The sequence below is a fragment of the Centropristis striata genome, chromosome 1, assembly GCF_030273125.1.
Source record: "Centropristis striata isolate RG_2023a ecotype Rhode Island chromosome 1, C.striata_1.0, whole genome shotgun sequence".
Taxonomy (NCBI): domain Eukaryota; kingdom Metazoa; phylum Chordata; class Actinopteri; order Perciformes; family Serranidae; genus Centropristis; species Centropristis striata.
The window spans coordinates 376803-404066 of NC_081517.1; the positions used below are offsets into that span (position 1 = coordinate 376803).

The following is a 27264-nucleotide window of genomic DNA, read 5'->3' on the forward strand; positions in this document are numbered from 1 at the left end:
AGCATGGCGGCTAACACAGAGCTAACACAGAGCTAACACAGAGCTAACACAGCGCTAACACAGAGCTAACACAGCGCTAACACAGAGCTAACACAGAGCTAACACACCAGCCTGGTAATTATTATGCAACCCACACGTGTTAAGATCACAAATCTAAAGAGGAAGAACAAAGATCTAACAATAAACTGTGTGACTTGGAGATATATGATTTAAAACAGCTGGTGTGTGAGTGAGGAGTGACTCATGGTTGCTATAGAGACGAACAGAACGTGTTCTGGAGGTGTCCCTGATATAAAATACATATTCATCTGTGTTTATTATCTACGCTAACTAGGGTTGTCAGAAGTATCGATACTCAAACGTTGTATCCGGATACGATACTCACTTTCAAAAGTATTGATAAATATTGTTCTAATTGTTATTGTTTATTGTATTTATTTATTTTTTTCACTACCTCAGACCTGAAGCTTGTTATCAGAGTTGCAGTTTCTTTTTGCACAACTGTTTTTATTATAAATATTTAAATATTTAACCTGTGGTTCTGTTCATTTTAACATGTTGCATTTTTCTTGTAAATAAAAATATTTCTGTTAAATTTTGGGGTCTTTGTTTTTATCCTGGTGGTATCGAAAATGGTATCGAAAATCTAATATTTTCCTGAGTATCGGTATCCAGTTGAACATTTTAGTATCGTGACAACGCTAACGCTAACGCTAACAACTTATGTGGGTTACAACCACAGAATCATTTAATGTCACCAGTTAATGATGTTAATCAGTTAACCTGTTCATGTGAAACACCACAGCTGGTGATGTATCTAATAAATAAATAAAGTGGATTGGATCTCGGGGGAATCCGTCCATAGTGCCAAGATATATAAAGATAGATAATAAGATAAAAGCCTCCTAATATGCTCACTGCTCCTGTATTTGGACTTTCCATCTGGATGGATGTGTAATGTTGTTTGGGAGGGAAGAACAATAAATTCTTCATCGTCAAAGAGAAGACGAGTGCTAATGATGTCAGTTCCAGTGTGAGAGCAGTCAGCTAGTGAGATTAGCTTATTTTTACCAATAATGGCACCACACTGGATTGAAAAAAATCCAATATCTCCTCCTCTCTGGGTCTGAAATGGGATTATGTGGAAACACGGCCCACGATTCTCTTTGCAGCTGTTTGTGCATCAAAATGAACAAAAACTTTTTGGCATGTTGGCAGTTTGGTAAACGCTGAGCTGGCTGGTGGACATTGGGACGTAGCCCTCCAGGTCGACTGGAAACACATTAAAACATGCAGCCTTATGAAGAACATAATCTATTCTATGTTGCCATGTATTTTTAGATTGAAAAGGATATTTTTATAATCTGCAGTTCATGTAATTTCATCTCCTAACCTCCTTGCAAGCAGTGTCACATATAGAGATTTACTTGATTTTCATAGGCAGCTGGACATATGAGAGCATGGGTGTGTGTGTGTATGTAACTGTGTGTGTGTGTGTGTGTGTGTGAACATGTGAGCTGCTGGCAGCGCCTGTGTGTCTGTTTTTATTCACCACAACAGTGAGAAGAGAATCACAGGACTGAAGCTGATCGACCCTCAGCAGCTCTTATTACTGCAGCATGTTGAGGAATCAGCTGAAATCTGTTTCAGGGTGTAAATCTGTTCGTAGCACCTTCAGTTCTTCAAGGCCAGATATTACATTCTCTCCTCAGTGTTTAGCAGGAGCTGCCTGTTACTGATTTTTTGTGAAATGTATCACAGTGGATGGATGTAATCTTCGTTTTCTCAAAAATATTCAAATAGTTAAAATAAATCTGCCTTGTTGGTGACAGTGCGTTTCTTGTAATACATTTTTAACCATCAAAAAGGCCCAAAAAGGTTTTGGCTTTCACCAGGCAAAATTCCATAAACCTGCATTCTACCTCGTGGCCAGCAGGGGGCGACTCCGCTGGTTGCAGAAAGAAGCTCAGAGCTATAGAAGTCAATGAGAAAATGACCCTACTTCTCACTTGATTTATTAGGGCTGGACGATGTATCGATATAAAAGATATATCGATATATTATCAGATGTGATATGGAATTAGACCATATCGCATATATCAATATAGTTTAAAAAATGTCTTTATTTATATATAAATGCTGCCCTTACTAGGGTTTGTCATATTTAGTTATTTTTGTAATGTTCATTATTCTTTTCTCATATAAATATATTTATTTTGGAAAAAGGGTTTTATTTCATAAGCTATTTTTATTTAAGATATTTTTTATTTAAATGTGCACTTTATGGAGCTTTAATTAAAAAAACAAACCAGTACTCCTGTTGTTAAACAGTATTTATGTTCACTTAAATAAATCGGATATTCAGCCTAAATATATCGGGATATGACTTTTGGTCCATATCGCCCAGCCCTAACCTCGGAAACATTTTCCTAATGTCTTCATGGTCTCAGTAGTTTAATGTGTTCTACAACTCAACATGATGTTAATTTAGCAAATTATGGTTCCATTAAGAGTAAAATTCACGATAAATATTGATTGTGATTGACAGAGCCGAGCTGTGTTTTTATGTTTGAACTTTTACCCTTTCACAGTGTATTTTAATTTAAAGACATTTTATTGTAACATCTTGGTTGTTTAAAAAAAACAACAACATGCAAAACTTGAGGCTTTCATCTGTCAGTCTACAAACCAATGATGATGTCATCGAGGCCACGTTTATTCCTCTTATACAGTCTGTAATAGTCATGCTACTACATGGATCTGCAGGTTTACTGCTCTTTACGTTTTCGTTTTGTTTTATTTCACATTTTATTTTCATTCACTCAGAGAAACCTTTTGTTGAACTTCAGCTGTTAGCGAGCCAATCCTTCTTCCAAACAGCCGCTCTGCAGACTTTACAAGGCAAGTCAATGGAAAACTCAGCATCCCTGTATAACCACACCATGATAACACCATGATACATGATAACACCATGATACATGATAACACCATGATACAGAGTCTTTGTGTGTTATCAAGAAGAAAGACAAAGACAGAGATAGAAAGACAGAAAATATCTGCACAACCATGCTCAGTGATTTGTATGAGCACAAACAGCCGTGTGAGTCACAGTTTCTCCTTTTGAATATTCCTCAATATTACAATATTACGCTGTTTATGTAAATCAAACTACACGACCAACAGTCACGCTTCTCTCTCTCTCTCTCTCTCTCTGTGTGCAGCCATTGTAACAGTTACACCTCCCAAGGGATATTTGCTTCTACAAACTGAGTTAAAGCCACTGTTTGCACTGTTTATATGCCACACACACACACACACACACACACACACACACACACACACACATTTTCCCCCTTTTTTCCTCTCGGGCAGAAAGACGTGGTACTTTTAGCTCATAATGCTAATTATCATCAGATGCAGCGCTGTCTCTCCGTCTGCTGATGAATAAAACATTCTGGACAACAATTCTGCTTTTTAACCTTTAGTTTGAATCATTAACACCGTGCAGAGTGTGAAACATGTCAGTCCCTTTTCATTCACATTTGACTTCTCCTTTCATTACTCAGTCCGTGTGTGTGTGTGTGTGTGTGTGTGTGTGTGTGTGTGTGCCTCTCCCCTCCCACACATTTCCATTTAAGTGCACAATATGTATGTTTGTCCTGCGGTGAAACTCAGAGATGAGCAGAAAGAGAAGCAGAAGGAAGTAGAGTGGAAATGTGTGACAGTAAATCATTTGAAAACTGCTCATCACACATCGAGGACCTCTAAGGATCACATGACCGATAATGAAGTCAATCAAGGAAACAGAGTGTTCCACATTCTCATTAAGGTTCCTCCCAATTATTTTATTTAAATCAATAAGCCTCTATGTGATGAGGAGTGTGTAATTAGGCAGACTATGGAGAGAAAGTAGGCGGAGTGCAATGGCAGTAATGGAGCTAAACAAGAGCTCTAATTATGTTGTTTCTGTCTCGTTGAGTTGCTCTGCCCCACATGGAGAGTGACAGCCAACTGCTTTGGAGCTAGACTACAATCCCCCCTGCTTCTTATTTGTTTCTATTGCTTTTATTTGCATTTCAAACGACATGTTATTATGACATAATTCAAATTTTAAAAGGCGTTTCACTATATCACATAAAACGACATGTTTGTTGTTGTCACTTTGGCCGATTATACTTTAAAATTGATGTTTTCCATGTTCCACTCATTTCATATGTATTTTTAAAGGGATAATTTGGATTTTGGGGTTGTTTGAGGTACTTATCCAGCCCTGGGGGAGGGACGCTACCGGTGGCGCCATGACCAGGTGCTGAGGGTCATAGCAGATACCATCTGTTGGATCAGTTACGTCAGGCCGGGCAGGGCTTGGGAGCAACCCAAGACCTCAGTACAACAAGACACAGGGGAAGGAGAGGCTTCAGCTCATCCAGGAAGAGGTTCGAGCAGGAGTGGAGGAGACCCTCTCGAGCAGGTCTTTAGTCAGTCTACGATGTCCTCCCCAGCCCATCCAACCTCTTCTGTTGGGGACTGGCAGAAACACCCGCTCCTCTGTGTCAGAGGAGAGGATCACTGGAGCACATCCTTAGCTGCTGCCCAAAAGCCCTGGGGGAAGGACGCTACCGGTGGCGCCATGACCAGGTGCTGAGGGTCATAGCAGATACCATCTGCACCGGGATCTCTCTCAGTAAGCAACAACAGCCAGCTAGGCACTCCATCAGCTTTGTTAAAGCTGGAGAGAAGCCACAACAATGCGCAAGCCAAGCAGCAGGGCTCCTGGCCACTGCTAGGGACTGGCAGCTGAAGGTGGACCTGGGGAAACAGCTCAAGTTCCCAGAGACCATCGCAGTAACAACACTCAGGCCGGACTTGGTTCTCATGTCTGAATCAACAAGGCAGGTGATACTGTTGGAGTTGACTGTGCCCTGGGAAGACCGGATGGAGGAGGCATTTGAGAGGAAGAGGGCCAAGTATGAAGAGCTGGCAAGCGAATGCAGACGAAACGAATGGAAGACCCAATGTAACCCCATTGAGGTTGGATGCTGTGGGTTCGCAGGCCAGTCACTCCGCAGGGCTCTCAAGATGTTGGGCATAAGGGGACTGCACAGCAAGAAAGCCATCAGGAACACTACTGATGCTGCTGAGAAGGCATCAAGATGGCTGTGGATCAAGAGGGGTGATCCATGGGCCATACAAGCTACCTAGACACAAGCCGGGGACTGATCATCCTCGACTGGGTCACCTGGGCGAGGGTGTCTGATGTTGAAAGACCCAAAACACCCGATGACCCCAGGTTACATCACTGATGATGTGTCAAGGTTGCACCAGGGGGTGTATAATAAACCAGCAGGGAGGGCTAGCACCCCAACCTGCAGCTCCTGTGAGGGGGTACCCAAATAAGCTATGGAAAACCCTGAAGAGTTATACCCTCAGGGGTGCCCGAGAGGGGGGGGGGATGAGCACCCCAACAGGAAGGATACACAGGTATCGACCCAAGCTAATGGAATGACAACTACGAGTGCAGTTTGCTTATGTGGCAAGGTCTGCAAAAACCTGCGTGGTCTGAAGATCCACCAGACCAAAATGAGATGCTTGACTGGAAGGCAAGTGGTGAAACGCACAGGACCAGTGCCTGGTGAGACGGAGGAGGAGCCCGGCCCGGAGTCACGCCACAGTGCCCAGACCCTCCATGCTCCACAAACCCCACCCCAAGTCAGGCAGTCAGAACACCGTCGGGTGAAGTGGCCTTCGGCCAAAAAGGTGAAAGAGTGGTGCCAGTTAAATGAGGATGTCAATCAGGTTCTCGAAGCCAGAGGGGATGCTGATCTGAAGTTGCGCATAATGAGCGCGATGATTGTCAGCATTGCCGCTGAGAGGTTTGGCACCAAAGAGCGGCGCCCTACCAGCGGTGAAGGGGAGCCTAACCGACGGCAGAAGAATATCAAACAACTGCGGCAAGAGCTCAGACTGCTGGGACGGCAGTACAAGCAGGCAAGAGAAGAAGAGAAGGCCGGGCTTGCAGAGCTCCATAACAACATAAGGAGGGACCTGACAACACTCTGCCGAGCTGAATGGCACAGGAAAAGGGGAAGGAGAGAGCCAAGAAGCGTGCTGCCTTTATTGCAAGCCCGTTCAGTTTCACCAAGAAGATCCTCGGGCAGAAGCGAGGAGGACAATTGGCCTGCTCTCAGGAACAGGTTGACGAGTACCTCAGGGCAACCTACAGCGACAGCGCAAGGGAGCAGGACCTCGGACCCTGCAGCGTTCTGATAACCCCGCCCGAGCCCACGTCTGCCTTCAACATCAAAGAACCATCCCTGGGAGAAGTTGAAGACATCGTCAGAGCAGCTAGATCCACCTCAGCTCCAGGTCCCAGTGGGGTATCATATGTTGTCTACAAGAGGTGCCCCAGGCTCTTGAAGCGACTGTGGAAGATCCTCAAGGTCATCTGGAGGAGGGGGAAGGTGGCTCAGCAGTGGAGGCATGCAGAGGGCGTATGGATTCCAAAGGAGGAGAACTCACGCACCATCGAGCAGTTCAGAAACATCTCGGTCCTGAGTGTGGAGGGCAAGGTGTTTTTCAGCATTGTTGCCCGACGCATGACGGAGTTCCTCCTGAAGAATGCATACATTGACACCTCTGTGCAGAAGGGGGGGATCCCGGAGGTGCCAGGATGCGTCGAGCACACGGGAGTTGTCACCCAGCTCATCCGAGAGGCCCGGGAGGGCAGCGGGGACCTGGCAGTGTTGTGGCTTGACTTGTCCAATGCCTATGGGTCTATTCCACACAAGCTGGTGGAGACCTCACTCGACCGGCATCATGTTCCAGGCGAAATCAGAAACCTCATACTGGACTATTACAACTGCTTCAGTTTGAGAGTCACCTCTGGAACAGTAACATCAGCATCACATCGGCTGGAGTCACACAGTCTCAGTGATTCTGTTCGCCTTAGCCATGAACATGCTTGTCAAGTCAGCAGAGGTGGAGTGCAGAGGACCCCTCACCAAGTCAGGTGTACGTCAGCCGCCCATCAGAGCTTTTATGGATGACCTTACTGTCACCAGGGACCTTTCCCCCACTCATCTTTTGGTTAGTGATTGTGTTACGTCACTGCGACCTGCGAAACATGATCAAACACGTTTGATATGATCAAACCCAAGACTAGGAAAAGACTGATATGAAACAGATTACTACCTTACACGTAACCATGGAGATGACAGACTGCAGTAAAACATCTGTTGGTGTAAGCCAGCAGTAGGTAGATTAGGTGAAGTTGGCTAGTGGCAGACATCAGAGAGTGTGTGTGTGTGTGTGTGTGTGTGTTATGATGAACTGAGGGAGGTGATGGAGGTGACCCTGAATCTGCTCCTTCAGCAGACGTCACGCTTCACAAACACAGCAACGGCATCTATTTTTTCTTTTCATCTCGTCTCTCATCGTAGGTTCTCCTCGTCCTTCAGCTCTACTTTATAACTCTGAAACCATTCAGAAGGAAACTGGCTTTTCAGAAGTGGGGAAAAAAGTCCTCATCTCAGCAGAGACTGAGCCCTGTTTCCCTTCTATTACTCCTCTATTACTCCTCCTGCCTCCTCCAGGGAGAACGGAGGAACATCTTGTTTCCTGTCTCATAGAGGAGGTCAGAGCAGTGGAACAGATAGCAGATGATCTGACAGAGACAGTGATGTTCTCTCCTGTCGTTACGTTCCTTCACTCTTCACTCTTCACACTGTGCTGCTTCAGCACCTGAACACCTCAGTGACCTGAACAGTTAGCATGTCAGTGACCTGAACAGTTAGCATGTCAGTGACCTGAACTGTTAGCATGTCAGTGACCTGAACAGTTAGCATGTCAGCCCGTAGAAACCCAAAGAGTCAGTCGATGAAGAAGTCAAAGTGTTTTCACTGCATGTAGAAACAGCAGCTTTTTTCACTGCAGTAACTTAGTTGTTGTTATATGATTGGGATGAGTTACTCATCAATTTTCAAAATAAAAGTACAAGTGTGGTCTGGGCTACAATGCAGGGTTATGACTGGCTATAACTACCATCTGAGGTACTTGAGTGTTTGACTTACATGCCACTTTCTACTGTTGTTTTTATTTATCTGACAGCTTCAGTTACTTCACACACTATCACTCTGTTTCCACACAAAACAAGTACAGCAGGAAAACTGAATCAATTAGCAGACAATTAACTGGCAACTACAGCCCTGTCATTGTGGTGAAGGTTTCCTACTTTTGTTTTTAATGAATAAAACATTTTTTTTAAATTATCGATTATTTGACTTTAGCCATGTTCATGACCCCTGACCTTGAGCTGTTCACACTTAGTTTGAGAAAATATTGTTTGTTAGGACAAACGTAAAAGTATAAAGTATGAAAGTATAAAAACAACTTATACTCTCTTTATATATGATATATATATATATATGTATGTATAGCATCAGTTTTTTTATGTATTTATTTTGGTTTCATATTGAAAACCTTGGCGTTGACCTGTAGTTGACCTGTAGTTGACTTGGAGTTGCTATAGTAATTCCCAGCTACTGCCTGGTGCCGATCCTGGTTTTGCATATTAAAATAGTGGAGATATTTGGCTCCCAGCGCTGATATTTTGCTCAAATCATCACCACTTCCACTGAGGAGACATCTGGGTTGGAAAGAGCTGCTGGCAGATGATCCCATCGGCTCTTAATGCGTTCACAACCAGCCAGTTTCTGTCTGACAACATGGCACCACTGCTTTAAAAAAGGGTCCAACGTGGGCGAACACATCAGAGTCCAGATGAGCAGAGAGAGAGAGAGAGAGAGAGAGAGAGGGAGAGAGAGAGGGAGAGAGAGAGAGAGAGAGAGAGACAGAGAGAGAGAGAGAGAGAGAGAGAGGGAGAGAGGGAGAGAGAGAGAGAGACAGAGAGAGAGAGAGAGAGAGAGGGAGAGAGAGAGAGAGAGGGAGAGAGAGAGAGAGGGAGAGAGAGAGAGAGAGAGAGAGAGAGAGAGAGAGCACATGTGAAGGAGAAGGCTTGGCCAGTACATACCATTCTCAGTGTCCATGGAGAATGCAGAGAGCCAGAATCTAGATCCTAAATCAGCCATGTGCTCCCTGGACTCCTCCATTAAATGCTTCTCTTATACCGCAGATATCCTCCTTCAGCCTCACATCGCTGACGCTCACAGCCTCCCTCCTATGGAAACATTCCCAGCACACAAACAATCCCAGTTAATAAGTAGAACATATATAACCTGGTGTGACCTGCTGGGTGAGAGGAGGGAAATGTGGCAACATACGGGAAACAAATCAAGCCTTCGACCAATCAGCACCAGATCCAACCAAGCAAATATCACTATCCAGTTATGGAAAATGTTCTTCAGGTTATTTATAATATAATAAAGTTACTCCACCCAGCGCTGTCACAAAGTTCCTTTCAACAACTCTGAATCATTCACAACCACATCAAACATCTTTATTAAATACATGCAAGACATTTTGGTTTACTACAGTTTGATGATTCTTTATTTACTGACAATCGACAGTTTAGCCTCAGCGCCTGCACACGGCCTGTAGGGCTGGCCGTTATATCCATATAAAATATATTGATATATTTATAATGTGATATGGAATTAGACCATATCACATGTATCGATATAGTTCATTTTCTTTCTGTCTTTATATATAAATGCTGCCCTTACTAGGGTTTGTCATATTTAGTTATTTTGTAATGTTTGTTATTCTTTTCTCATATAAATATATTATTTCAGAAAAAGATTTGCCTATTTTATTTCATATTTTATTTCATATTTTTATTTGAGATATATTTTTATTTAAATGTGCACTTTATGGAGCTTTGATTTATTTATCTATTTACTATATAAGGTACTCCTGTTATTATTCAGTATTTATGTTCCCTTAAATAAACGGTTTCAATAAAACTACTTTTACTACTACATGTCATATTTAGCTTTGACTTTAACTGAACATTTGCTCTCACTTTGCAATAAAAATATCGGGATATATATTGTAAATATATATCGGGATATGACTTTTGGTCCATATCGCCCAGCCCTACTGAGATGCTGATTTTAAATCAGCAAAAGCAAATTAATGTTTGTTTCATCCACAACGGTTATGTGATTATTAGAATTTGGTTTATTGATATAAGCAGTAGGTAATGATAAATCATGGTTGCACTACAAGATGATGTCATTAAAAGTGCCAATTAACCCTCAGACTGTGAAAAACAATTTAAAAAGTTTCTTTTTTAACCCCTTTAACCCACTCCTGCTCTTTTCTCTGTTTATCAGATCACAAATGAATTAAAAATAATTGGCCTAGTAGCACAAAGCCAGAAACCCATCATGTGTTTGCTAAATCTGTTTCCACTGCACATTATTGCATTTTCCTTTTCAATACACCAGCCAAGCGTAATAACTTCAGAATGAAGGTGTTTCCATTCAGCTCTTTTAATGTGTAAACTGCACATTAAATCACCACAGCTCCACTCCCAAAGCTAACACTTCCTGTTCAGTAAAACAGCAAACAGATTAACTCCCAACATGTCAAAGTAACAGAGCGTTATGGGATTAGCACCTGGATGTAATCACTGCATGTGTAGACCCCTCAACACTGAGTTGATATATATATATATATATATATATATATATATATATATATATATATATATATATATATATATATATATATATATATACAATCAGAAGACGATGTTGGAAAAGAGAAAAGGGCAGATGAACCAGGCTGATCCATAATGTCTCCTTTAACCTCTCCTGCAGGTAGAAATGTCAGCAGTGTGTGTTGGTGTGTATCATATAAACTAACCAGCAGCCTGTCATCGTCTGCTGCAGCCGCATCTGCTAAACACGTCTCGACACACATCGCCACACCTGTGACAACCGCAAACATGAGGGACTCAAACTGGTCTCTGCAGCCCACAAACTGGTCTCTGGCAGCCCACAAACTGGTCTCTGCAGCCCACAAACTGGTCTCTGGCCGCCCGGAGCCCCGCCAAGTCCAAGAGGGACGGAAACACATGTGAGTGGTGACAACAGCTCAACCAGCAGCTCCTTTATAGCCTCTGGAACTCACTACCACCCCAACTCAGGAACATTGACTCACTCCCCCATTTCAAATCACAACTCAAAACACATCTGTTTAAAACTGCTTATTCCCTCTGATCACAATTACCCTGTCCAATCTATCTATTGTATTGTATTGTTATTAATTCTGTGTATTTTATTGTATTTTATTGCTGAATCTTTTCTATCTTTTTTGTACGGTGTCCTTGAGTGCCAAGAAAGGCGCCTCCAAATAAAATGTATTATTATTATTATTAAGAGCTGATCTAAAGGAGAGAGACAGCAAGAAGCTAACTGTTACATAGTTGCTCAGTTTTTATAACCCAACTGTGAATGTGTGCACCTGCATACATACCTGCATGCATGAAGGAGAGCTGCTCAAAGGCATGAAAGGCAATCATGGCACCACCATTATGACCACAGCATGACAACACAACACATGACAACACAACACAACACATGACAACACAACACAGTGACGGCCTGGTTCTTCTGACCAACACACACACTGAAAACGGTTATTACAGAAAGGTTTCATGCCATATTTACCCTGTTCTTCTTTACTCCGGTTGATATAAATTGAAATCTGTCATTTGGACGTTATTGTGCTGTTGCCATCTTAATTCTGTGTGATTTCTCTGAGTTTGGAAAATTGATGTGGGAAGATCTGAAAACCAACTAGTTAAAAAAAAAAGTCATGAAGCACAGAATGAAACCTTCATCCTCCAATCAAACCCTCCCAAACTAAGCTGGCACATAACACACAAAATAAACTTGCGAGGATAGCTGATGCTTCATGTTCCCTCTCACCAAACACCAAAAGCTCTTGATGAAGCGCTGGAGCTGAAGAAACAGGCCGATGTTTCCTGGAGAAGCCTTGAATCAGTATATGGCCATTATATATAGAGGCCATTGCAACAATGACGTCTGTTACCGGGCAGATTTGTAGCTAAATACATTGAAACTCCAGTAAAGGCAACAAAAGAGAAAGAAAAAAAGGGAAAAACTCCAAACAAATACTTTGCATTGAAATAAAATGGTTTTGTTCAAGGCTGAGGCGACGACCATCACTGGTTACCATGACAACAGTGAATGAGCACTCACACACCCAACATCTCTTCTTCTTTTCTTCTTCTTTTTTTAATGGAATTTAAAACCTTCGTTGGATTTCTTTGTAAGCATGTTGATATTCAAAATACATGAAATGTTTCAAATATGGTTTTCTGAGCTGTCAGTCATATCCTGTTTCATCTAGTTTTTTATTCCTTTGTTTTATGATCCTGTTTCTTTTTCCTTGGAAAGCACTTTGAAACTCTCTTAACAAGTGCAATAGCTTTATTTGCATTATTATAATTTATTTTATTATTTTCATAAAAAAAAGCTTATATTCCAGATTTGAGAACCCTGATACCTCCAAAGCTCTCATGCAAGCTGAACAACAACACTGAGAGCAGCACGGCTAGCTGAGCTAGCTAACTGCAGCTACAGTTAGCGGTTAGCTTTACTTTAGCATCAAGAAAAGCTTTCAGTCCACCAGGAAACTTCACCTAATAAAAAAACACAAGACCAAATCCTCAGACATCATCTAATTCGTCAACAGATATTTTCACTTCATGGAATAATTTTAGCGAGTTTAAATGGGTTTTAATTTCTCATGCTCATCTGTAGAGAGTATAAGATTTAGACTTAGTCCTTAAAACACGGTGGGAGCTGGTTCGAATCCTGCTCGGTGCTTTCCTTCATCCTTCATCTCTGTCGTATCACCAGTAACAGCATACTGGTTTAGCAGTGATTCAATCAGCTGATTACAGCTGGCGTAAGACTTCTGCATCCTGAGCAAACTAACTGACACTTCATTTCCTGTTGGGGGTTTGGCAAAATCAGTCAAATTAAATAAGAGTGACTGATCTGTAGCATTTCTCACTGAGTGCCGAGGTTTGATCGAGCGTTTTGATTTGATTTGTGGTGAACATGTGGCAGCTGAGATGTGAGTTACAGTGAAGAACATTGTTTTCATCACTTCTTCTGAACAGAAATAAGTGCTTTATATGCGGTTTGAATCATTGCATTTTTGTAAGAAATCATTCAACAGAGTTGCTGATTCCCATTCACAGTGAATATTTTCCCTTCAAAATAAAATTGCATCTCATTCTACTTCATCTTGAATAAATCTAGTAAACACCTCGCTGTAATTAATTCTACACGCATTTTAAAGATGAATAGGAACTTATTCTCTCTTTTCTCATTTCTGGCTGATGGGCTCCATTTAAACAGGGAAGTATGGACGGCGAACAAAGAAAATAGAGTGGGCAGAATTTGAGTCCATTCTTCTCTGTCAGATGAGATACATTTCAGATTTAGAGGAGAAACAGAATGAAATAATTTTGTTAAAGCTAAATAGACCCATGTGTGCCAGAGGCCAGTGGAGACGGAGCTTTATCTTTCTCTGTGTGCGTGAGAGAGAAAAAGACACAAAAAGAGAGAGAGTGTGTGCATTTGCATCCTGAAGAGTCTGGTTCATAACTCAACTTGGCTGCAGTATTACTCTCTTTAAATTATATTACAGATAGAAACATTTATTATGTCTTCTTCAGCGATACCCAAAAGGCTAAAACTACATAAAAACTCAACGACATGTCCTGTTCAATGCAAGCCATTTATTTAAAGTCTAATCGAGTCTCCTGCAAAGACCTGATACTTGGAACAAGCAGAGTTGACAGTTTCCTGTTGCTGCTCTGGTACAAACTGTACAAACTCAAACTGGTTTATTATAATGCAAACCAGCTGAACTGGCAAAGAAAGTGTGACACATTCTTGCAAATGTGTGCCAGTGGTGTAAGAGTGATAAATCTAACTTGTATTGCATCTATAATAAGCATTATGACAACATGATTAACATACAGTAACACCATGTTAGTTTATAAACAGACTCACTGACTGTCCACCAGTTAGTGCCGAGCCGGGAAGGACCAGATCAAACTGCTGCAGAGAGGAATAACCCACTGTCAGAATACATTACACAATAATCCACCATCGATTCATGGCTGGTAAGAATTTGGTCGATCACATGGAATTTGGCGATCTGATGTTTAATAAAGAGATGAAACACGTAGCAGTCTGCACTGCAGAACAACATCAGTGGATTTCACAAAAGCAATGATGCATCTCAGCCACCAGGGGGCGACTCAACCTGAGGAGCGAGGGAGAGGGCAAACAGAAGAAGAAGGGAGGAGCGCCATTTCTCAATTTGGCCAAAATAAAATAAAGACAGTGAAGTGTGTTTCAGTTCAGAGAACGACTTGTTCAACACAACGACGACTTCAGGCTGCTCTCATGGATGGCTAGGGCTGCAAAATTCCAAAGTTGGAAACTTTCCATGGGAATTAAGGAGAATTAAGGGAAATAAATGGTGAATTTACAAAACTGAAGGTTGGCCTTTAACAGGGAACTTAAATATAGCTGGAATAAATCTATTTTAGCATAGTCTTGACTAAACCAATCAGATTTAATGCAAGTACGCTTGAATATCTGTTATTCTTCAGTCACATGCACACAACACACTGCTTACTGCAGGGCTGCTGAGACCACGCCCCCAACCAAGGACACGCCCACTACAGAGACCACGCCCTGTCGAGGCCACGCCCATAAGCAGACCACGCCCCCTACAAGCACTGTGCAGTCCTCCTATCCATCCATCCATCCATCCATTGTTTTGTTGTTTAATAAAATAATTACAACCTGATACAAGTACTACTTACTAATAAATCTGTTGAAATGTTTTATAATCTTATTATTTTGCATGGATGTCTACTAATGACAAAAACTAAATATTTATATTTATGTTTGGATATGACACAGGTTGTTTAAATTAGTTAATTAATACATTTTGTAGCTATCCCAAGAAATATTATCTGCTGACTAACTGACGCAATAGAGTGTTAAAAGCTACGTAAGTCCACCTTCGGGAGGGACGTGAGGTGGAACAAACCCAGGACTTCCTTCCAACCAAGACACCTGTTCATGTCCCAATAATAATAATACATTTTATTATTATTATCCCATTGTTGGAAGTAGTGTTTCCTAACATTAGGAAAGTGGTTTTAATGGCTAACCTACAGCAAGTCTTTCTGTTTCCTCAACTTCACCCTTTTACAACATTAACAACACGTTTAAAAAGCGATCATGACATTTTTTAAAAGTGATCATCTTGTGTGTGCAACATGTTAAAACTGGGCTCGTCATCATGTTTTCATACGAATCGCACTGCAAAAGTTTTCAATAATACATTGTTATGTTCCACTCAGAAGAGAATGCTGATTCAAGGCCAACACCTAGTGGTAAAACCTGGTACAACAGGTTTGCTTAATATAAAACCAATTTATTTACACCGATCCAACACTAATAAATAAGCGCATATGTTTGAAAAGACAAATCCTTCTAACATATCTCTCTCATCAATGAGGTTTTGCAGAGTCAGAGATGAAGATGCACATGAAAAAAAAGAAACTGAGCCACTGGCAAAGCTTCCTCTTCTAATTCTGTAATGGGATTGTCTGATGAGAGGATCTGGGAGTGGAATCTGTCCAAGAACCAGGGTGAGATTTAATTTCGCACAGAGTGGTAATTCAATTTCTCAAAAGTATGCAATGCAATTTTAATGATCTTAAATGGGTCTTTTATGTTTGTGCTTTCATGAAAGTAAAACGTAATGCAAGAGAAAAGCAGCTGAAGATTCCAGTGCAAACAAACAGTGGTGTTTCCATCAACAGGTGGCTCTGCTCAGTGTAGTTTCAGCTCTTCCCAGGATAGAAAGGAACCAAATTAATAAAACGATTAGAGTCCCAGCACACCCACACAGGTGTTTTCTATCCGTCTGGCTGGAGAAAGATAAAGTGAGCAGAGCTCTGCTGGGAGTTTGCTGAGGTCCTGTAGGAATACACCGTTTTCCACATTTTGATTAGTCATAAGAAGAAAAGCGCTGATGTTACCAGTGAGCAGTGAGACAGGAAGCACAATACCGTACAGGACCTGAAACAGAAGCATGAAGATGTTTTTAGCTGAGTCTGTTTTTGCACAGGAGACATTTCAAAATTTGTCCCAGTAGAAAAAGCAAGTAAAGTTTATGACGACTCTGTTCAATACGACGAAGTGGACTGCAACAACATATCCTGATGGTTTGAGTGTTTTCTACATCAAACGTGTGCACAAAGGTTTGCAAAACGTTCTTCATTAAAATGATGAAATGGTTGCACAATCGCTGTTTTAAACATGACAACAACATTAGGAAATGGAACCACTTGGTTAAGTTGAGATACACAAACTACTTGGTTAAAAAATCATCTTCAGGGTTGGGATAAAAGTAACTACCTCCATACGTGTTTACTGGCCGCAGATACTGTTTAAACAGTTCATAATGTTAAAGGCATGGTCAGATTAAACTTTTGTCACACGCATGAATTCTCACTGCTTCTCCCATTTATTCTGAGTAAAGCCTATACAACTGAATTAATTTAACTTGTTTTTTTATATTCTGGGCACCTCCACATTGATCAGCCTAATCATAGGAAATTGGCAGTTTAGTCGTTTCAGCGTTCAATTTGCATATTTCTGAACTTCCACTTTACATGCTGCCAGTGTGAATGCACTTCATGCAATCAAAGATGTTTTACACAACGAGAACCTGGACGTTGCACTATTAACGGTTAAAAGTGTGTGAAAGAGTGTGACATTACTATCTTTGCTCTGTAACACACTATATAACTTAAATGTACATTTAAGTTATATAGTGTGTTTTTTTCATGAGGTACCACTATTTAGTCTTCTGTAGGAGCCATTAATGGGTTAATTTATCAGCCTCAACTCAATAACTGATAATATGGAGTGGGGTCCCATGACTCTTACTGGCTGATCTACGAGCTTCTGCTTAGTGTTGAGAGTGTCAAAAGTTACGCAATACACAAATAAGTACACAGTGTACTTCATGGAAGTATGGAAGTATGCAAATACAGGCACTGTGTTTGGAAATGTTATCACTTTGTTTAGTCAAATACACTATCAGACTACAAACTGCTGCCTCAGTCTGGGATTGCTCTCTTCTATATTTATTCATTATTCACTTAGAAAACAGGACGTTGCAGCTTTTTTTGCAAGTCTGAATGTGGGACAGCATAAGAATCAGTGGAATAAATGAAAACATGTGTGTGTGTGTGTATGGGGCCTTAAGTAGAATCTGAATGTAATTTACTCAATAAAACTCCAACCATATTTAATGCTGAGGCCATTTAGCATTTTACTCATAAATGTGAAGTGCTGGCAAGTAGTAAAGGTGAAGGAGACGTCTTATACTGACAAATGATAAGCTTTCATTGAAGAGAAAGACATTGTGGACAGTGTTTTTGGGTCTGTTATAAACCATTAAAAGGCTGAATTAACTGAGAGTGAATCAGCTGTAGGACATGCAGCTGTGTCATGTTGCAGTAATAAGCCTGTACCTGTGGTAATACAGGTAATAAGCCTGTACCTGTGGTCCAGAGGCCCACAGCACTGCTGTATGATGACACAACAGGCCTAATGATCCTGCAGACATGCTGCCAACTGTAACATCTCAGCCAACAGCTTGGAGCAGCCATTGGTCCCACTGGTCCCATTGGTCCCACTGGTCCCATTGGTCCCATTGGTCCCACTGGTCCCATTGGTCCCATTGGTCCCATTGGTCCCATTGGACACCAAACCACTTTAAAAAATTGAGTCCAATAAAATATGTTGCAAAAATGTTGTGATGAACAAAAAACAACTCAGGCAGGGTTTGAGTAGTAAATAGACACTTTTAGTGAGTGTGAGCCTGTTTCAGTGATCTCATTTCCATTTCCAACATTATGGCTCATTTGACAGTAACACATGCGCCTCCTGCTCCAGATTACTGAGTTATTTCTGATCTCATGCCGCTGGCTGCATCCTGAGTGGTCTTACTTCTAAAAGTAGAAACTAAACAGTTAATTAGAAATGTAAAACAGCGTCCAGCCACTGGGCAGATCAGTTACGGACTGAGAGTTTATCTGATGGAGCCAACTGTTCATATTGCAGCATGCAGTGTGAACACAGAATATGAGAACATTGGTTGACACCAATACCAGTGAAATTCCATTATTCTGAACTCAAAGGTAAAACAGAATGAAACAATAAATCCCATTTCATTCCTTCTGACTGCCAGCCTGCGGTTCACCACCTGTTGTTATGATTTATCAGTGTCTTGAAATATTCTGAAAAAGTTTTTACTCTTGGCTGAGGTGGAAACGATCGATAAAAACAAAATGCACACACAGACTCTTAGCCAGATTAGCTCCTCATTACTGGTGAGACCCAGCACTGCCAATGGTTACAACACTGTCTGGGTGTAAATAGTGAAGTCTACAGTACAGAGAGAGGCTGAGGCTCCACAGGGTTTGCTAATAAGCTCGTCTTTTACTAATTTTTGGTCATATTTCCATATAGTTCTTCAATGATTTCAATGAGGCCGTCTTCTTCCAGTGTAATATTTGCCGACTGCTTATCTCCACCTCCAACACCCAGTATTGGCATGTCCATGTTACAGTAGTGGATGGAATTAATATTATTAATTTTTTTTATGTTTTGTTGATTTTCTGAAATTCGTTTAAAATGTGTAATAAATTTGGAAGGACACAAACATCGAGGTTAAAGGGAAAATTCAGCCCAGTCTCTTTTTATTCATCAGACGTTAAGCATCAGAGCTCTGCAGCACAACGGTCTTTCCAGTTAGAAAAATAAAATAATAAAATAAGTACCATCACAGTTTGAGGTTTCATTTTCTTCCTGATCAACATTTGTAACTCTTGAGCACACAGACCGAGTATGCACAGGCACACAATCATTTGCATAATTCCTGTGAGACCCTCTAGACATGTTCTGTAGATCAAAATGTATGTATCCATGCATGCAACACAGAAAATAACAACCCTGCACGCAAACAACAGCCTCACTTATCAACCATATAGCATCTTAGCACTGACTTATGCAGCATTCTGTGCGACACATACTGAGATGTAGCTAACGGTGGAGAACGTTGGTTCACCAGGATGTAAAAAGCCCCAGAGAAGGAGAAAGCAGCAGGAGAGGACCATATGTTTCCTGTCATCTGAAGGACAGCATCGCTGCTCAGCTCTCCATTAAATGAGACCCCAAAGGGACAACCAGACGCCAGCGCCACTATAGGTGCCACGCAGTGATGTGGTGTGGTGTAGGCCTTCAGTAAATGTTCACTCTGCATGTCTCCATCTAAACAACTAGAAGAACGACTGAGAGTTTGATTAACTCCTCCGTGTGATTAATCAAAGGTCAGCAATAGAGCTGCAGTGATAAAGCATTTCACCAGGTACTGATGCTTATCACACCATCACATCTATGGTATCTATGGTCTTGTAATTTGAATTTCTTTTTTAACTCCTTTTCAAAAGAGAGACATTTTACACTCTTTTTCCATTAGGAAAAATAATAATAATTATATTATTATACCATATACAATGATCATATCATGAAAATCTTGCATCTCCACTTTCTCCCACTGTGCAAAAGTTAAGCCAAAATATCCGCGGAGCCAGTATTTCCTGCCCAAAACACCTGCCTGACCTAATCACAGCCCCATGCCTTTTATATCACCAAATAATTCATTAATTCATTCATTAACACGCTTATCAGAAAAATGAACACTGAAACATACATGAGAATGTTCAAAACTACCTAAAATGATCATATATCCATCTCTGAGGAAAATGTATTTGACGTGTACTTTGAGTTTTTAGTCTCGTCTGTCCCATTCACTAACATGGAGGGGGCGGGGCTTATAGCTTATACTGCAGCCAGCCACCAGGGGGTGATTGACATATTTTGGCTTCACTTTTAAAGAGCTGTTGAGCTGTCCATCTTCATATAGAGTCCAAGGGTTTAACACATACTGAAGCAGTGTGCATGGCAGGAAAGCAAGAACAATACCCATCATACAAAGTGTTCACGTCTCTTCTTAGCCCTTCAAAAACCAAACACGAAATTGTAAACAAATAGATTCAACTGTGTATTTCTCGACTGTAATGTAAGCTGCAAATGTTAGCAAAACCAGCTAACAACTTAATAACTAGTATGATGTCATGTATGTGGCAAATAAGTAGATATTAACAACCTTTCTACATGATTTCTACATCAGATGGAGGATTAAACCAACTCACTGAGGCCCCGTTTACACCAGGACGCTCGCGGGTAAAAACAACAAAATATTTTATGTGAAGTGCCTTTCGTTTAGACGGTGACGGCGTTTTTGGGGCTTAAAGACGCTAAAATCTGAAACCACCCTCCAAAGTGTAAAAGTGTAATCCTCTCCTCCGTAGCGTGTCGTCTACACTGACAAGACACAAAACTCTGATCTGATCTGCTCACGTCACGTATGTGTTTACGTCACATACATGCTCCAGGACAGGAAATAAAGAAACGTGGGATTATTTCCATGGTGGGACCTTCAAGCTGCTCTGGCAGCTCTAATAAACTTACAGGAGTCTTTCCACCAAATGTCCAGGATATGTACAGATAGTATTAGTGAACAGAGAAGGATCTGGAATTACCTCCATCACATTCTGGATGCAGCGATTGGTGGGAGGAGCCAGACGGCTGTGAACGAGACCTGGGAGATCTAGTGATGGAGGAGAACTTTGTGGAAGGAGTAGCTGATGAAAATGTGTGGCGTGAAAACTTCTGCATGCCCAAAGATGCTCTTATGGCTTTAAGTGATGCCGCCTGGCTGCATACAATCACATTTCACACACTTTAGATCACCGTATGCAGCAGATTTCCTCCTGAAAACGCTCGTCTAAACGAGGAATAAAAAGTGAAGACGCGACGCCACTTTTGCGTCTTCTGTTCAGACCGTCCTCGTGTAAACGGAGCCTAAGTTAACAAATTAGCTCATTAGCTAGCTGGATGAACTGTGCTCAGAGCGAATGAATCTCCACACCAACATGATGGCTGAATCGAGTTCATGTAACCTGAGTGTCAGAGCTGCTATGTTCGATCCAACCGTTCCTTCTATAATCCCTCTGCAGCTCTGCAGCTCTGCAGCTCGCTGCTGTCCAAGCTTCATCCTGTCCGTTACTGATGGGGCCCAGAGTCAGCCGCTATGACAAACCTGCTGCTACACACTAATATTTACACTCAACAGGCTTAGTGTGTGTCTGCACAAGTGTGTGTCTGCCTCAAACACCTTAAGTAAAAAAAAAAAAAAGGAGAAACAGCAGGACTGTATGCACACAAAGCAGATTAATGATTAAAAAAAAAAAACTCAGCAGGAATAATGCTTTGTCAACAGCGATCAGAGAGGATCAAACACCGCTAACAACCATTAAAGTTACCTATATGTGTGTATATGTGTGTGTATGTGTGTGTATATGTGTGTGTGTGTGTGTATATGTGTGTGAGAGAGGAAGAAGTGTTACCGATGGAGAAATAGATCTGACAGCTGAATGACAGCAACCGGCTCTCTGCTTCAAAGAAAACTAACGGAGGAAAGTTAAGGAGAAAATCCATTAAAAAGGTGAATAAAGGTTAACAGGAATAACTGGGTGATCTGCTGGGACGACTGGGAAGCTACTGGGAACGCTGTAATAGATGTCAGTCACACATCTCAGCATCAAGTCAGATCAGAAGATGAGACGAGCGGTTTCAGTATCAACATGAAGCCTCCACCATCTACCCAACCAGCCGGAGGCTCTTTCTGTCAGGATTAAGAAGCATGAAAATATGAAGGAAAATCAATTATGGTGAGGAGGAGAGAGCTGCTGCACACACACACACACACACACACACACACACACACAATCACAAACGATCCGTTTACTGTTACTGTTACTTCTTTTTCTCAGTGAACTTCCAAACCGTCTTTGCTCATCTGGATCTGGATCATCTGGGAAGATTTATGGGTCTGTGGGAAAAATTCCACCTCAGCTCCAACCCTTTTCCTTTTCTATAAACTAATTAAATAAAATCAACCATAAAGGTAATTTTAAAGGCCATAAGAAGCATTTTGTAGCTTAAAACTTCAACATGTTTTGGTCTCTTGTCCACATGAAAACTGAGTTTTAAATCACTAAAACAGAGCATTTTTAAATACCAGTGTAGAAGAGGGGAGAGACCACCAAGTTATCACAGGGCAACACGGAGACGGACAACCATTCACGCTCTCATTCACTCCTACGGGCAGCTTGGGCAACACGGAGACGGACAACCATTCACGCTCTCATTCACTCCTACGGGCAGCTTGGCTGCATAGTTTGGTCTGGCTGCCGGTCATCAAACTCAAAGCCTTGTTTCTAAAAGCTCTGACGTCCTGATGGACTCAAACTGAACCACAGCTCTACTCTCGCCTTGTTTCCTGACTTCATCTTTGCTTGTGTTGTATTAACTCTCATTTGTACGTCGCTTTAGATAAAAGGCTCTAAATGACATTGTAGGATTGTAGGATTGCAGCCTGGAGAGAAGCCTCGCTGACTTGGGAAGAACATCAAACACACAGAAGAGCCACTGATGATGTCATGATCACAGAAGATAGAACATTCAAAGAGAATTCGTTTTTTCTGTGAGATTACTTTCTGTTCACATCCAGAACAAGTTAAATCCAGACAGACTTGAAAACAACCCTGCATGAAAAAACATGGCTTCCTCATTAATTTCCAGTTTGTTGGGGATGGTGACTCAGCACAGGGTCAGCCATCCAAAAATCAGAAACAAAACACACTTTGTAACATGAATAATGTCGTATTCATGCTGTTCACCTTGTGATCATTGCCTGAGAATGATATCTCGAGTTAAATATGTTTTCATAGTATTATAATGTACATTGCAGTGTGCAGAAGAACAATCCCACCAAAGGCAAAGATCACCTTTACTGTCTCTTATAGCATGCTCGCCTAGATGATGAGTTTACAGAATAAAATAATAGTTTATTCTCACAGCTGGTCCTCGCTTCAGTACTTACATCCATTTCATAAAAAACTGTCCAGCGTGGGTCAAGGGCATCACATGAAACTACAAGAATCCATTACTACAACCATTCACCCCGTACAGAGACGCCCTTGACCTCTGACCTCAACATCTCCACATGAAGATGGATTCAATGGGCACAAGATCCCTTTACAGCCATTATGCTGATCAATACAGGTAAAGGAAGAACACATGCACTTTAATGGTAAATGGACAACACTTATAGAGCTTTTCAAGTCTTAGAGACCACTCAATCACACACACACACACACACACACACACACTGTGTGAGCCACAGTCGTTCACATGTGTTGAAAGAAACGGGGTTTCTTAACAGTGTTTGATTGCTTAGATTGGAAATGACTGGAAACAAAGAGACGGATTCAGTGGCAGTGGTGTTATTATATTAAAATAGTCCCAGTGTGGATTAGAAATCAACTAGAATGGATCTACTTTGTGTTGTCTTGGACATCATTTAACCGACTGTTTTGACATAAACTAAATGATAATGCAGATTAGTGGCAGTCCGTGGCCTAGAGGGTAGGAATCGGGCTTGTAACTGGAGAGTCGCTGGTTCGAATCCCGGTACTGACAGGTCTAGGACTGAAGTGCCCTTGAGCAAGGCACCTAACCCTCCTCCACACTTGCATGGTGTGTTCACTTGTGTGTAAAAAAGGATAAAGGGTTAAATGCAGAGGTTGAATTTCCCCATTGTGGGGACTCTTCTTCTTCTCTAAAGCTCTAAAAACTCCGCTTCAGGAGTTCTGGAGCACTTCAGAATCATTTTACATATTTAATTGGATAGTGAGTTGGTTAACAATAATTAAGTCATTTTAGTTAATTAATAAATCAGGAGCACAAATGAGCTTTTCTCCAGCACACCTCCTGGGCTCCAAAGGCTTCAAAGCCACTGATGTGTTTGACCTTTAGAGCAGTAGTTCTCAACCTTTTTGAGTCGCGACCCCCACTCACTGAACAGAATCTCACTCACAGTTCAGATCACCCAAAAAAGCAACAAAATGACCAAAAAGTGATTAAAAAAAAGACACAAAATGACAAAAAAAGTCAAAATGACCAAAAAAGGAAACAAAATGACCAAAAAAGACACAAAATGACTAAAAAAACAAAACACAAAATCACCAGAAAAGACACAAAATAATCAAAAAACACACAAAATTACAAAAAAAAGACATTAAGTGACCAAAAAGACTAAAACACATTAACACACGCTGACTTCCAGAATGATTTGGCGACCCCCAGAAATCATCTCGCGACCCCAATTGGGGTCCCGACCCCAAGGTTGAGAACAGCTGCTTTAGAGGAGAGAATGGACAGTTTTATCACTCAGAGGTCTTGTTGCTCTCATGTTTTAGTGGGACATTAAACTGAGGGATGAACGTCCTGGGACACTGTGTACTCATGTGTCTGTGCTGTGCAGGTGAAGTGGATGTAGAGGGGAATGTTTGGAGCTCTCAGACATCCTGAGATAACATATTGATCTGATATTGATCTGGCCTGGCAGCGCTCCACACACTGATGCTCATGGAGACGGTCAGTTGTGCTGCTGAGGCTGATTGTTGGTCTGATTGTGTGAGATCTTTCTTTAGCTTGTGTCCGTGGAGGTTAAACCAACACACCATAAGTGATTACAGTAAAGAGACTTTATGTTGTTCAAGGATCAATATCCTCTGTGTGCTTCCCTGACCGCTCTGATCTGATCTGCTCTTTTCTTTAATCATACGTAATGAAACCAAACCTGAGACACAGCAGTGGTTATTCATACATATCTTGGTAGCATTAAAAATACATTTTTGGTATTCAGCAGACACTTAAGGACACTTCTAAAAAAAAATAGAAAGATAAAAAATACTGTATCCCACGGTCCTCTTTGCCCCATTTCTCTTTATATTTGTTCCCCATATACAAATATAATTCACTTCCTTGAACTTATATTGGCTCTTCCTTTTTCCAACTCAAGTACTTGTTTGGTAACAGTTGACTAATCCTGGAAACAATCAGGATTAGGAAACAGGTCCAGGTCCTTTTCAGGACACTTTAAACTATAACTGACAGTTGATTATAATTAATATAGTTGTAAGATACAATATATTGTCCAGTTACCCCGTCAACAAAACAGACGGCAGCAATCCTGCAGGATGCAACTTTGTAAGTCTCTGGTGATGTATGTTATAACCTGCGATGAATCGTTTAAAAACGGAATAAAACTGATGCAGAAGGGGAGATATATATGTTTTTTATTCCACACATTCTCTTTCCATGTCACATGTCTGCACCTTATTAACCACAGTGCAAGTCAACCAGCAACAGTTCAGTCAGAGATATGGGGTGTTATGCTAGCGGATGATGCTAGTAGCGGATGATGCTAGTAGTGGATGATGCTAGTAGCGGATGATGTAGCATTGTGTTGCTGACGTCACACAGAGACGACAGAGAAAACTTTGTCGTCTTCAGACTCAGGATAAAGTGACATCACGCATCAGATTTCACCGACGTGCCAGGAAAGTGAAGTCAACGTGCCTAAACCTGCATTTTTTCTAATTGCCAGCAGGGGGCGACTTAGCAAAAATAGCTTGAATTAAAAAAGCAGTCTATCAGAAAATGATCCTACTTCTCACTTGATTTATTATCTCTTATTTTCCTAATGACTTAAAGTCTCAATCGCTGGTTTCTCCAATGCAGCATGATGTTCATTTAGTAAACTGCTCCCATCGAGAGAAAAGATGATGAAGCATATACAGCTATGGCTGTCTTATGACAGGTCATAACCACTGTGTCCTGTTGGACTGGGTATGACTAGCAGAGAGACGTTGTTACACTACAACTTTTATTTTGATGTTGATTAGGAAAATGCGGAGAATTTTTATTTTGAAGGAGAAAACTGAGAATCTTGGATTTTGCATTTGTAAGTTTTTATTATTGTGGCACACCCCTAATGTCTTGTGTAGTAATTTTCACATATTCTGTAATTTATTTCTAAGCCATACCCTGTTAATGATGATCAGTCAGACAGCTGAAGGAGCATTGTTAAAGATCTCCATTCCTCGTGCAGTGAAAGCGTATTGTTGGAGGTGATCTGGATTGTTTCTACTCTACTGTTATTACAGCTGTGTGCATTTGCATTGTAATTATATCATTGTGGTATGAAATTTGCTATTATAAGAATGTAAAGACTGTTCTGAATGGAAATTATTGCTGTTCATTGTAAATATCATATCTTTTACTGTCTTTGTTTTGGACCTTGAGAGTGAAGGAGGCAGCAGGAGTGATCTGTGTTGTTCATTATGTTCTGTTATTACAGACAGAAGAGAAGGAGCTATAAACAAGCTTCACTATCCTCTAAATAAAATTCAACACAGCGCAGAATGACCCCGCTACATATAGAAGGTTGGTGATGTCCACAGTGAAACATCACAATAGACATGACATCATCAGGTCATTCAGACGCCTCAAATTATACGGACACAAAAGCCCCGACGATGGTTATATTCCCTGTTTAGAATAAAAGGATGTCTGTCATCTTCTTTGTTCTATATCAGAACATGATGGAGGGATTATATCTCTCCTGGCCAGGAGGAGCTGGACGCCTGGAACGCCCTGCTGAGCCTGCTGCCCCCGCGACCCGGCCCCGGACAAGCGGAGGAAAAGGGACGGACGGACGGAGATCAGATTTGTTGATGTGACGGCCCTAGTGTCCACCTTCAGTTGCACTCCATAATCAGTCCATGCACCATTAAATAAATCAGAATTGTTACTTTTAAAACACTTCATATACATATACATATATATATATATATATATATATATATATATATATACTACTAGCAGACACTCTAAGGAGTCAGGTTTTAAATTGAAGTCTGATTTCACACAGCTCCCTCTGGACCAGCAACAGGAATCATGCAACTCATTCACATATGCAACAGTTCTCCCAAAACACAAGACCTGTAAACAGACTCTGAGGTGTAAAATTCTCCTTTAACCCACCCCGTCATTTTTTTATTTCAGTTGTGGTAATCATAATAGCTAAAAGCTTGAATTGCAGGTTATTGATGTAAGTAAAATTTCACCTAATGCACAATGCAACTGTAACGACTGAGAAATGACTGCAATATTAACTACAGGG

The 27264-nt window shown here is 41.2% G+C and overlaps 1 protein-coding gene and 2 pseudogenes across 3 annotated transcripts in view; 2 read left to right on the top strand and 1 right to left on the bottom strand.

The window, feature by feature from the left end:
* The window catches only part of LOC131990880 (uncharacterized), an 8198-nt pseudogene extending 2978 nt beyond the window's left edge, over positions 1-5220 (top strand).
* The window catches only part of gcgrb (glucagon receptor b), an 88986-nt gene that overhangs the window by 31201 nt on the left and 30521 nt on the right, over positions 1-27264 (bottom strand). The window contains exon 1 of one of the 3 annotated variants that reach the window (XM_059343736.1): positions 9029-9137. The exons of the other annotated variants lie outside the window; for them this stretch is intronic. The gene's annotated coding sequence lies outside the window, so the exon portion shown is untranslated. Of the gene's footprint in view, positions 1-9028; positions 9138-27264 lie in introns of those variants that run through there. 3 annotated transcript variants of the gene reach the window in all.
* On the top strand, positions 5839-7046 carry LOC131991130 (uncharacterized; annotated as a pseudogene).